This window comes from Canis lupus, chromosome 22 (genome assembly GCF_011100685.1).
Source record: "Canis lupus familiaris isolate Mischka breed German Shepherd chromosome 22, alternate assembly UU_Cfam_GSD_1.0, whole genome shotgun sequence".
NCBI lineage: Eukaryota > Metazoa > Chordata > Mammalia > Carnivora > Canidae > Canis > Canis lupus.
In genome coordinates, this window is record NC_049243.1 from 11,443,746 (window position 1) to 11,456,062 (window position 12,317).

Below are 12,317 nucleotides of genomic sequence, written 5' to 3' on the forward strand. Positions count from 1 at the left end.
TATATTAATTAATTAATATATCTTTAAATCTATGGACAGAAATATTAACTGAGATTTCAGCTTCCTAATCTGGTTAAAGGGATGATTAAGTGAGTAATTTGAAAAGGTGGGCCAGTTAGTTGAGCCAGGCCATATGCAAAAGAAAAAAAAAATTGTTTAAGTCTCCATTTATATTTAGCTGTATTCTAGATGCTGCTCAGGCAGGGCCTCCATGTTACGTAACTCCACAGAGACTAAATCCTATGATATATACATGCCATGGACTTATGCAACATGGCAGCCTCAGTGAAGTTTTAATAATTTGTGCATTTTTAAAATTTTACTTTAATTCCAATATACTTAACATACGGTGTTATATTAGTTCCTGGTATGTTAATTCCAATATACTTAGCATACAGTGTTATATTAGTTCCTGGTATACAAGATAGTGATTTAAAAATTCCATTTATCACCCAGTGCTCATGGTGGCAAGTGCACTCCTTAATCCTCATCACCTGTTTCACCCATTGCCCCACCCTAGTTTATGCATTTTTGAAGGAAGAATTACTAATAACTGAGAGTAAATCTCAGCAAAATCTGGGGCCAGGAACCAATGTCATATGAAATATAGGAGTTAAAGGGCCTGGGTAAGGACTGAAAATAAGTTGCATACTGCCAGTAGAGCTTTTTGACAGAGAGCTCATGAGGAACAGGGAGATTGGTCTACTTGATGACATCATTGATTATTAGAAGAACAATAGATAAAAGGATACCAACATGTGAGTCACTGACTTGGAGCATGTAGGTTCATGCATCATATGCTTTCGGAAAATAAAAGTACAACAAAGGGAGCTGATGAACTTGATTTTATAGTGAACTGTGGATGTGATAATTGTATGTGTTCTGCATATAAATACATTTGGACCTATTTCACCCATAAGCTAACATAATGATATTTTTAAAAATATTGTATACAGAAATACTAGTCTTTGGAAAAGAAGACTCTGTTTACAATTTTTTTAAAATATTGGTGTTAAATAAGAGTCTCTAAATGAAGATGGAGCTCAAGATGAGAATTATATGATCATTAAAGAAATTCCATCCAACTATTATATTAAAAGATCAGAGTGAGAAGAAATGATATGATGGACTAAATCAGCTTTGAAATCAGGAAATGAATGCTTCAAATGCTAAGAGTATGTGTGGAGATGGGAAGGGCAGGAGGAAAATTTCAATGGCGGTGTGTCTGAAGCCAGTATCAAATTGTTGAAGGCCCAAAGGCGCATATTGTGAATAAGAACAGAGAGGAACTTTTTTCTCAGAGAAGGCTGGAGGATTGGTTTTTTCCAGAATGAAGTGTAGTGCTGCTTAGAGACATAGAATGTGGCCCAAAGGCATATTTCTAGCAATAGACCAGTAAGCAAGTCCTGCTATAAATGATCGTCATAGAAATTGAAGTAATATCTTGATATATTTTGTTCTGGGTGTCAAAATAATTTTCTTAAGACTAATCAGAAAATAATAGCATCTTGTACGTATTTTAAGCTATAGTTTACAAAATAATTTTTCAGTCATTTGTGGTTTATTTGGAAAGAATTCTTTTCTTTTCTTTTCCTTTTTTTTTTTTTTTTTTTTTAAGCAAGCCATCCCGAGACACCAGGTACAGTGGCAGGTATAAAAAATGTGAACATCAAATTATTTTGAAAGCCAAATTTACTAGTTGAAAATTAAAAGGGGGAGGGATCCAGAGGTTTGGGGTAAATTCTTTGTGCTAAAGCCTTTTCTGAGACAGCTGATCCATTCCAAGGATCAAATTTTAAAAAGTTTTTCTCTCCCCAGTTACTAAAGGGAAGGTAAAATGCAGCAGCCTGTAGAATTGAATTGCAGTTAGCAGAAGTTGTGCTAAAACAAAAATAAGGAAAAAGAAAGAGCCTGATCATTATCATTAAGAGATTGCCTCAGGTCTAAGGGCTACACCTGTAACCTGTCCTCTTGGACTCTTCCTTGCCTTGCCTACTATACAGGCTATTCAAAACCTGAAACGGACTTAATCTGCTTTCTTTGTTTTGTTTTGTTTTGTTTATCTGCTTTCTTTGAATTGCAGTATCATCTTGGTCCTGGTGGAAAAGGCAGGAAACTGGAAGACAATGGAGCATAAGAGTCATTGTGGAAAACTGAGAATTTAAATATACAAACTCGTTAGAGAAATCTCCTAAGTAAAAGTCAGAACAATTCCTTGGTTGTAGTTAAGAATTTACAAAAGTTTGTTTGCTAGAACAGAGGGGGTATAAGTCCAATGATAAATAGGTGACAAGATGGGACAGTTTCTAGGGTCCCTTCCCAAGATCCTTGCTACCTGGTCTTCGTGGCTGTATTTACTCCCCTCCCATTAAGTGAGGGAGAACCTGGGACATGCTTCTAACTAAGTGAATACACTTAAGATGATGGAAGGTCACTCCTGTGATCATACTATTTTATATAAGACTGTGTCTTTCTACCCCACTTGTCTGGGGACTCTTCCTGCTGCCTTAATGACATTTGTGTTCAGGCTGGGGAATTCTACATGGCAAGGAACTGTAGGTGGTCTTAGAAATTCTGGACAGCCTCTGGGAGCTGAGGATGCTCTTCAGCTTCCAGCCAGCAAAAAAATAATGCCATCCAGTCCTGTAGCTACAAGGCAATGAGTTTTGCCCAACAACCAGAAGATGCTTTTAAACAGATCTTTTCCTGTGGAGCCTGCAGGTGAGAATCTAGCCTTGAATCACTTTGACTACAGCCTGTGAGACCCTAAGGACAGGATTCAGCTAAGCAATTCTCAGACTCTTGATGCACATCCATTGAGTGTTAATAAATGCATGTTGTTTTTAAATTGCTAAATTTGTGGTAGGCTGTTACAAAGCAATTGGTAACACAGCATCTCTAAAAGCAACTATTCAGAAAAGCCCAATAATATAAAAAGTAACTGCTCAGAAATGTCCAATAGTAGTTAGAAAGATTGCTTTTACCTCCCATGGTAATTTATTTATAATTTAGATTCAAGTAGAATTGTTTCCACTTGGGGAGAATTACTACTTTGAATACTTCTAAAGATTTACAGTATTAATAATAATACAGGTGAGGACTAGCTCTTCTGCAGTGACCAAGGAGAGAATATGCCTTGCCTTTTTCACTTTGAATTTTATAGAAGATGGTACAAACTGATTTCTGAGCCATTCACTGTGGCAGTGGTGAGAGACATGGAAACTTTTATTTTCCTTTCTGTCTGGGAAGGCTCACCTCCAGAAACTCATTTGAGTGGTTGTCAGCTTGGTAAATCTATCCTGTCCACAGCCCATTTCTGAGAAGACATTATCTAACTGAGAAGAGATTTCCAAGTTCTTTCTGGATAAAATCTCAAAGTTTGGAGTTAATAGTTGCCATTTGCTATGGCAGAGAAACGTCTGACATAGACAGACACACTGTCTCCTTAAACTGCATTTTATTGAGCTTTATAGGAAATGCTTTATGTTTAGCTCTTAAATAATTCTACGTAACTTATAATGGAAAGTTTTCCAAACTCTGTTAATTATTTTATCAATTCCCTAAAAAAAAATGGATCAAATACCATTAGAAATGTAATGATTTGTCATAAATTACCTTGCCTACCTACCCCAACCTTCTCGGTTTTCTTCCACTGCAGAGTATTGTTTTTAAAATGGACTGTGCTTTGTATGCTTTATTCACAATAGCAATTCCAGGTGCATATGAAGATAAAGGTGACTAATTAGGTTGCTGCTTATTCTCAAGGAAGTAATTAGGCATCATTAGGGTATTATTTTTTAAATTAGGGCTTGCTTTCATGTGGAATTTATATAGTGCTCTGTCTTTGTAGAAACAGTCTTGAAACTCATTCATTTGTTCAAAAAAGAAAAATTAAATGTCATTATTAAGATCTACCTTTCTGAAAACATAGCCAACAGCAATTTGGTCGAAAATTTGTCAGCCTTGCACAAAAGGCAGTTTGAACATTAGCTATCAGTCTTGCAAGGTGATTGCTATCTGCGGATAGAGATGTGAATTTAAAAAGCCACAACATCATCATCCTTATAATCCGTATCAACAACCAGTTCCTATTACTTGAAAGTTGCTGGAGATATCAAAGGTACTAAGGTGCACATCCTAACCTCCGAGAACACACCTAGGTCTTCTTTGTTGGATGGTTTCAGACAACAACTTGAAGACTTTGGTTTATGAGGGATGTCTGACCACCTGACCCTGGTGCTTATTTACAGATACGGAAACATCCCTAAGAGGAACTTAAATATGTGGCCGCCTATAGGGTGATGTGAGTAGCACTGGCATCGAGTAGATCCTTAAATCCTGTTGCAAAACATCACACCTTGACTTAACAAAGTGCCTCGTACTTCAACATTGACCCCTGAAGTCTCTCAACCTTCCTGAAGTCCTAAAGAAATGTATTCATGTTTGAGACAATTTCTTTTCTTTTTTTTCATTTTACCAGTTTCTCCCTTTAAATATGTGATCTTGGGTAAGATATCATTCTTAACATCTTGATCTTTTCAACTGTACAATGGGACATCACATTCCTCAACTCAGATATCTTGGTGAAGATTAGTTTATCCACATGTAGCACTCATCAGTGCCTACCTAGCCAGTAATAAGTCCCCAAGAAATGTAAGCTATTGTTATTTTAGTGTTGTTATGCTATTATTATCATTAGTGGGATGTGTCCTAGACATTTGGATGTGCTGAGGATATTAAATGAGTAGACACATTATTCATGATCTAAACATGTATGCAAGAATTAAAAATTCAAAAAAAGTTATTTCATATTGTTCCCTCACTCATAAATTCTCACTTGTTCATAAATTCCCTTTCTTACCTTAATTCCAGCTAATAGTATTACTTCCTATTACACCAAGAAATAAGACATTATTAGGAGGGAACATCCACTACCCTACCTACCAGCCTACTGTATCTACAGAGACATTTTGCTTTTTCTCTTTTACTGTTTTTCTGTTTGTTTGCTTGCTTTTCCTTTTTCCTTTTTTTGTTTAAACAAGTGTGTACCACGGTGGTTCAACAAATAAGGCAAATGCCGTGAATATGAAAACTGCAATTCGCAATACATCACATCTAGAACCCAGGGGAGGTGAACAGACAGGTGGTAGTCATTCTAATTAAACAGTCAGATGACATCATGACAAGTTGTTTTGCAGCATCAAAACTATCAATTTACGTTTCCTTTTTCTTAGTGATCAGAGGTCTCACATTGTCTCCAGTCTCTTCATTGTGTTTTGTGTGAGATCCATCACATAATGGGAACTTTTTGGACCTCCAATGACAGTACACAGCTTTATCTCCCAAATCCTCCATGTCATAAGCATGTATTATCTTGGGGTTATCTTTCTGGATGTGAAGGTTTGCCATAGATTTGTTGAAATGATCTTTAACATAAAACCTTTTGTAAGCTAGATAACCAATCACAGGTGTCCCAGCAGCAAAGTAACTGCTACTATCCATTCAACTCGTACCCTGGAAGTCAGGCGCCGTCGCTTGCAAGGCGTGTGTGCACAGGACACTAAGCACCTCTCTTTTACTGTTGATGGAATTCCCAAGATTCTATGTAAAAGCAATATCCTCACTGTGGTACAAGATTCTAGGTTCTCACACCCATCCCTCAGTTCTTTCCTATTCACCACTTCATTCACATCATCAATTCTCTCTTAAAAGAACTGTTACCATCAGGATGAAGCTTCCCTCTTTTATATATGTCACCCTTCTTAAAAAGAATACCTGATCCACCTTCACTGAGGAGCCACCACATATTTCTTTGTTCTTTTTGGCATCGAAATTTCACTTCACGGTAGTTGCTTATACTCCTTACCTCCATCCACTTCCTCTCATCTAATTTTCTCTGATGCCCACTTCAATCAAGCTTGAGTCTCCTCAGTGCACCAAAACTTCTATTCCAGGCACTTTGTAAATTCAAGCATCAATTCTGAATATATACATATTAAGTGTACAGTGTGTATCATATATTATTATATTACAGCATCACATATTACATATTAGTTGACCTACCAGCAATATTTGAAAAAGTTAGCTAAGCCCTCCTGTCTGCTACACTTACTCCCCTTGTCTTCCAAGGTGCCATTCTCTCTTGGTTTACCTCCCACTTCATCAGTCATTCCTTCTCAGAGCTCATTCTCTTTGTTATATAATTTTGTTTTCATAGATTTCAATAAAATCTACATCACAATGACTAATAGGTCCAAATCCTGACTTGACAGCTCCATTTTGATGTCTAATGCACATGCTGATATTTATGTCCTATGCTGATATTTCTTTATGAAACTTGTCCCAACAATAGCCTTCCCCACCTCAGCTGAGGGTGACTATACACTCCCATTAACTGAAACTTAGAGTTTATTCCATAGCAAAAAGAAGCAAGGCACTATCAGTGTTTTATTATGATGAAAGTATAATTAACATACAGTGTTACATTAGTTTCAGGTGTACAATATAATGATTCTACAATTCTATACATTTCTCAGTGCTCATCACCATAAATATACTCTTAATCTCTTTTATCTATTTTGCCATCCCCCTACCCACCTTCCCTCTGGCAACCACCAATTTGTTCTCTGTATATAAGAGTCTATTTTTTTTTTGTCTTTGTTTCATTCCTCAAATTCCACATATGAATGAAAACATTAAGATTTGTCTTTCTCTGACTGACTTATTTCACTTAGCATTATACTCTCTATGTCATTTATGTTGTTGCAAATGTCAAGAATTACATTCTTTTTTACGGCTGAATAATATTCCAGTGTGTGTGTGTGCAGTGTATATCACTCCTTTATCCATTCTTCTATGGATGGAATCTTGGGCTGCTTCCATATCTTGCCTATTGTAAATCATTCTGCAGTATACATAGAGATGCATATATCTTTTCAAATTAGTATTTTTTTCCCCTTAGGGTAAACATCCACTGGGAAGATTACTGGATCTTATGGTAATTTCATTTATCACTTTTTGAGGAACTTCCATACTGTTTTGCACAGTGGCTGCACCCATTTGCATTCCCACCAACAGTGCATGAGGGTTCCTTTTTTCTCCACATCCTTACCAACACTTGTTTCTTATGTTTATAATTCCAACCATTCTGACAGGTGTAAAGTGACGTCTCATTGCAGTTTTAATTTGCATTTCCCTGATGATTAGTGATGTTGAGCATCTTTTCATGTGTCTGTCAGCCATCTGTGTGTCTTCTCTGGAAAAAATGTCTATTTGGGCACTCAGCACAATTTTAATTAGATTATTTGTCACTTTGGTGTTGAGTTGTATAAGTTCGTTATAAATTTTGGATTCTTATTCCTTGTTGGATACACCATTTGAGAATATCTTTTCCCATTCAGTAGGTTGCCTTTTTGTTTTCTTGATGGTTTTCTTCACTATGCAAAAGGTTTTTATTTTGATGTAGTCCCAGTAATTTATATTTGCTTTCGTTTCCTTTGCCTGGGGAAAGATATCTAAAAAAAAAAAATATATATATATATATATATATATATATATATATATATATATATATTTCTACAGCCAATGTCAAAGGAGTTAATGTCTGTCTATGCTTTTTTCTAGGAGTTTTATGATCAAGTCTCACATTTACATCTTTAATCCATTTTGAGTTTATTTTTTGTAAGAAAGTCCAGTTTTACCTTTTGCATGCAGCTGTCCAGTTTTCCCAGCACCATTTGTTGAATAGATTGTCTTTTCTCCATTGTATACATATTCTTGACTTCTTTGCTGTACATTAATTGACCATATAACTGTGGGTTTATTTCTGGACTTTCTATTCTCTTCCATTGATCTATGGATCTATTTTTGTACTAGTACTGTACTGTTTTGATTATACAGCTTTGTCTTGAAATCTGGGATTGTGATACCTCCAGCTTTGTTCCTCTTTTTCAAGATTGCATTGACTGTTTGCCTTCTTATGTGCTTCCATACAAATTTTAGGATTGTTTATTCTAGTTCTATGAAAAATGTTGGTATTTTGATGGGGATTATATTAAATCTGTAGACTTCTTTGAGAAATATGGCCATTTTAACAATATTCGTTCTTCAATTCATTAACATGGAATATCTTTCCATTTGTGTGTGTTGGCTTCAATTCCTCTCATTGGTGTTTCAGAGCTTTGGAGTACAGATCTTTTACCTTCTTGGTTAAGTTTATTCTCAGGTATTTTATTATTTTTTCATGCAGCTGTAAATGAGATTGTTTTCTTGATTTCTCCTTCTGCTACTCTATTAATCAATGGCTTTTTTACAAAGGGAAATAATATACCAAATCTTTATTTTAACTATGACTTCCAGGAAGGTACTATGAACAGATAAGACTACAGGATGCCCCTGCCATGATCGAGGGAGATAAGAAAAATAGGAGATAAGGTTCTAAACCAGAAAAGAGAGAGACAAAATAGAGGCTGCAGGGTGAGTACAGCTTCCAGAGTCTTTGGAATGTGTGCCTAATTGAATAAGAAGAATTTAGGAAAAGAAAGAGGCAACTATTTTGAGATTACTGACTCTATGGGTGACGGTGTCATAACTCAAGAATACAGCTGCAGATATTAGGAAGGAGAATATACTTTCTGATTCTAATTTGGGAAATGTTAGTGTTGTGGGGCCAGATAGGGGGTAAAAAATCTATATACCTAGATTTAAATTCTGTCTTTTATGCTTAATGCTACATTTTTATTTTACATTCATCTATTGATGGACACTTATTTTCAGGGAACACCTAAGTGGCTCAGTGGTTGAGCATCTGCCTTTGGCTCAGGTAATGAGGTCTTGGGATCAAGTTCCACATCAGGCTCCCCATAGGAAGCCTGCTTCTCCCCCTGCCTATGTCTCTGCCTCTCGCCCTGTGTCTCTCACGAATAAGTAAACAAAATCTTTAAAAAAAAAAAGGATTGAAAGATAAGAAAGAAAGAAAGAAAGAAAGAAAGAAAGAAAGAAAGAAAGAAAGAAATTAAAGAAGAAGCAGGTTAGTTTGCCAGCATAATAAAAAGAAAAAGAGTAGATTCCAGAAATGTGGAGATTTACAGTGGTGAGATTCTTACTGCTTAGCGAACCTAAACATTAGAAGTTGAAATGGAATATTCTATTAAATAATAAATTAAAACTAACTGGTATGGTACAGATCAGTTTAAGGGTCTGGCTTTAATACTTTTTGTTTTTTAAAAAAAGTCTGTTCGTAAAAAGCATCAAGGTAAAGATTCACTTATATTAGTCTTCTGTTATAGTATCCTGGAAAGACTGGAACTGGAAAACTGATTCCACGCAAAGATCTGCATTTGTTGTACTTTCAGAGAGACTACAATCTTAGGTAAAATAATCCTTTATCTCTTTTTACTTTAAGCAAGAAAAATGGTAATAAATGTGCGTAGACTCCAAGAGAGGCATGATTATGAAACATGGGATTAAGTAGAATCAAATAGAGTTGTGTTTACCAAACATTTCACAGGTACCCTCTCTTCCCTACCCCTCATTTATGGGGTCTATAAGACTAGCTTTGACCATAGAGATGGGGGCACATGTGATATGTGTAATTTTGGGGCCTACATATAGATGGTAGTAGGTATGATGGCCATGGTTTTGAGTGACTGTGTAAAGAACTGTTTCTACACATCCCCAGCCTGGAATTCACTTTAGATTTACTTTGGATATGGACCATAAAACAGAAATAAACACTTTTTTATGAAGAATCTGAGACTGGATGATTAACTTGCTATAGCATAATCTAACGTACTTAAATAAAAACTTAAGTGTTTTCTGTTGTAGACATTATACATTTGCTTATAGCCTTCTATTTTTAATACTATTATTAATTGTGCATAAGGAACACAGAGCTCTTCATTCCAGATCATGCTGTTTTTTGTTTAATTTATATACTTAATAAACTTTAGAGAAAGACAGTCGTTTCAGCATTTTCAGAAGGTTCTTGTGAAAAGTGTATAAGTAAATAAATATAAAATGGTTACCTGGCTAATTAAAATAGGATATAAATGCTAGGTATGAATGAACAAGAGCAGAGTGTCTGGCATATATGAGCAAATCTTAGGGTTTTTTCTTCTCTGTTCTATATATTTGAACTGCCATCATATCTTAAAATTAATGTTTGCCACCAGAAAAATCTACCAAGAGAATGGAAATCTAATTAGATTAAAGTCTAACAATGTAGCAATATTTTATTTTCAGAAGCTCAAATACCTGTTTTCTACTTGTTACTTTGCCCAAGAGAAAACATACTCATTGTAAACTGATATTCATGGGGTAGAGATGAGTGGATTAGTCAAATGATTAAACCGTATATGACACTTATATTTTTCCTACATGTAACCAGTTTTCCTACTGTTTAACACGTTTACTGAGAGTATATTATCTCAAAATAATTCTTCATTTTAGCCATATATAAGCTCTTTATTTCCCTGTTCCAATGAACATGTGACCATGTGCATGTAAGTTAATATTTTTAAAGAACTTTCAATTGAATTGTGACATTAAAAGAAGTTTTAACAGAAATTTTTCTCTAAGTTTCTTATGAACAATAAAACTTTCTATGTACAAAAGTACATATAATATGAGTGTTTTAGTAAAAGGAGAGGTAAATATTTCCAGAAGTGAAGAAAACACAGATGGCATTATAAATGAAGCTTAGCAACTCTCTGATTATAAATATTAACTTGAATATTGATCTTAAGCTATGAAAATGCTGAAACTAGTGTCTTTCTCTAAAGTTATTAAGTATATAAATTAAACAAAAAACCAGCATGATCTGGGATGAAAAGCTCTGTGTTCCTTATACACAATTAATATTAAAAATAAAAAGCTATAAACAAATGTATAATGTCTACAACAGAAAACATATATTTAGTTTTATATATAATGATAGACACTAGAAATCCTTCCCCTTCCGTTTGTTTTACACTAAAACTACTGCTCTCATAACAAAGCAAACCAATTATGAACCATATGTATTGAGTATTCAAAGTAGAAATATTGTACATTAAAGACCCTTTTAACTAAAATGGGTTGTTCATTATTTTTATCTTTATTTCTACTATTTTGGGATCTAAAATACACACTTCCTGAAATATCTCATCCAGCAATATCTCCGATTCAGAAAACCATAACTGGTTGGTTACCCAGTAAGCATGAATTCATGCCCAATTCAGGGAGACCCTTCCTCAGCTCAAGCTTCTACTTTAAGTGTCACAGGCTCCAACTCCTGGATTTGATTTTCTCATAGGTAAGTGCATCATCAACAACAACATTTCTCAGTGATGAGATTGTTGATGGCCAGCCTCCTTTCAAATCTGTAAATAAAAACTAATGGTAATAATACATATGCATTTTTTGTGTTGGTGGTTTATACACAAAATCGTTGGAATTACCCTTTAGAAAATGTTTGTCTTTATAAATTTTAATTTAAAATTTAATTTAGCACACCTAAGGCATACCTTAGGCATTTGAACATGTTATACATGCCAAGTGATGATGATAAAGTTTAAGCAACAAGTAGTTTGGCAAAAGAATGCTGAAAAGACATACCAGTTACAAATACACAAACACAGATCCACACCAATTACACACCAATTAATCCACACCAATTAATTTTTTTTTTTAGATTTTTTTAATTTATTATTAGGTTGCTCCATATGAAGTGCTGACACAATCATCTTAACATAAAAAATTGTATGGCTCAGCCTTACATATTATTTTTATTATACTGGCAATATTTTGATGATTCCAGAATTTCATAATCATTCATCTTAATTTTCTCATGCCAAATACATAGGTACACTCCCAAGTTAGATGTTTTGTACATTTATCATACATGTATTCCATAGTTATGAACCCTAACAAATGCTCTGATACCAAGTAAATTAACTTAGTGTTTGTCAATGTATTTTTCATAATAAATTAATGGGTTTTAGTGAAGTGGTTTATTTTCTGATAATTGGGTCCTGCTTTTTATTTTAACACTAAATTCTATGAATTACTAGAGAAGTTTCCACTAGATTTGGCAGATAGTATGGGATCTATCATGAAAAAAGGCTTTTTTTAAGGGGGAAGTGATAATAGTAGGTAACAGATCCACACCAATTACTTTAGAGCATGAGTTCAATAAGGCATGGATAATTTATTATTTATTGAATGAAGATTTGGAATAAACTTAGACTTGTATAGTGTCAACAAGGGGGAAAAAAGGAACTTTAAGTTGGAAAATAAAGGTCTTTCTGAAAAGGTTACATCAGAATATACTCATGAAC

General features: G+C 34.7%; 1 pseudogene; it reads right to left on the bottom strand.

Annotated features, from left to right (window-relative positions):
• Window positions 1-5,214: 5,214 nt before the first annotated feature.
• The window catches only part of LOC119865161, a 48,709-nt pseudogene continuing 41,606 nt past the window's right edge, over window positions 5,215-12,317 (bottom strand).